The sequence below is a fragment of the Nelumbo nucifera genome, chromosome 1 (assembly GCF_055504915.1).
Source record: "Nelumbo nucifera cultivar China Antique chromosome 1, China Antique-T2T, whole genome shotgun sequence".
NCBI classification, from domain to species: Eukaryota; Viridiplantae; Streptophyta; class Magnoliopsida; order Proteales; family Nelumbonaceae; genus Nelumbo; species Nelumbo nucifera.
This window is the reverse complement of record NC_142649.1, coordinates 198,359,391-198,361,037: the sequence shown is the minus strand read 5'-3', so window position 1 is coordinate 198,361,037 and position 1,647 is coordinate 198,359,391.

The following is a 1,647-nucleotide window of genomic DNA, read 5'->3' as shown; positions in this document are numbered from 1 at the left end:
GGTGGCAGTTGGGGGAACTACTGTTGATAGTGATACTGGGAGAGGTTGTGCAACACTTGGTGCTAGTGAAGCTGGTGTTGCTGGAATTGTTGCATCTGGGCTTGCATTGCCCGCATGCACTGCATTAGGTCGTCCAACCGATTTTGGCTAGCTGCCAGGGGGACGGTGGTTGGTTCAGTGAAGGTAGTCTCGATGGGGAGAGGAAAGGGGATGTTCGTGGCAGGTAGGTTTATAGGCGCTACTGCTTGTGGCATATTCAGATTGGGAATTCCATCCACCGAGAGGGGGAAGGTGAACTGCCCAACACACACCACGGGAACTTGAGGCTGTTCCCCGGTGATGTTTGTCTCTGTGCCGCGTCCGGCGTTGCTGGATGAGGCCATGAGTATTGAGTTTTCAAGGAAGAAGAAAGGGGTATGAGAGTTTTGGAGGGAGGCCTTTTGAAGCGTTCCCACAGACGGCGCCAATTGATGATGCACAATCCGGCCGATCTTAGCTGTCAACGATCTCGCCTCTGAACCGGGTGGCAGGGACCCGAAACGGAGGGAGAAGAGAAGCTCCGGGGAGGACCCGGCGTAAGGGCTCCGAAGCTCAAGTTAGAGTTTTTCAAAGGCAAGATAGACCAGATAGCGCAAAAGTTAGCATACCTCGTTTATGGGGGGTAGGAGCCTTTTATAACCACCTCGCGCACTCACTTCCAGGCTTTCGTCAGATCGGGCATGATTACTTCTGAACTCCTGCCAGTTCGGATGTCATTTCCTCTGGTCGGACAGAACCGCCACTGCTCCTTTTGTCGGAGCCGTCTCTGCGGCTAGTAACGATGGTGGCAGGTGGCGGTAGAAGGAGGCCATTTGAAGTGTGGCTGTCAGGCGTCAGATCCCAAATCAGTTAGGCGCGTCGCCCCTGGATACGGACGTCCTTGGCATCAGGTACATTTGGTCAGCCTGGTGTTTTAGGAGCGAAGTGTTGGAGTGAGCGAGATGTCTTGAGTTCGGTTTGGGGAGTGTTCCGAGCGGCCATGGGCCAGCTTGGGTCACAGCTTTGCGAGGCTTGGGGCCCAATATAGTTTGTGCTCCTTGCAGGGAGCTCGGGTTCTCAGTAGGGAGCTCGGGTTCTTAATAGGGAACTCGGGCTCTTGGTAGGGAGCTCGGGTTCTCAGTAGGGGGCTCGGGTTCTTAATAGGGAGCTCGAGCTCTTGGTAGGGAGCTCGGGCTCTTGGTGGGGAGCTCGGGCTCTTAATAGGGAGCTCGGACTCCCAGTAGGGAGCTCGGGCTCTTGGTAGGGAGCTCGGGCTCTTGGTGGGGAGCTCGGGCTCCTAGTAGGGCGGTCTGGAGTTCGGGCTTTGTAGTGAGCTTGGACTTGCTTTCGGTGTTTGCTTCGGGCGCTCTACTGTCCCGAGTTGCTTATTTTTGCCACGTGTTGGGTGATTGCGAGGTCGGGCCAAATTGCCCTTCATCACTATCAATGCAAGGTCTGAAGAGAGATAGATGTAGACAGCCGTACCCCTGCAAACCTCTTGAGCAAGCTATGAACACTGCTAAAGTTGGAAATTGAACTCTGATTCGTAACTGACAACAAGTTTATGGTGCTTGTAGAGCAAGGTGTTCATAAGAAGTACTTTTCACACTCAAGAAGGCAATTGGCCAA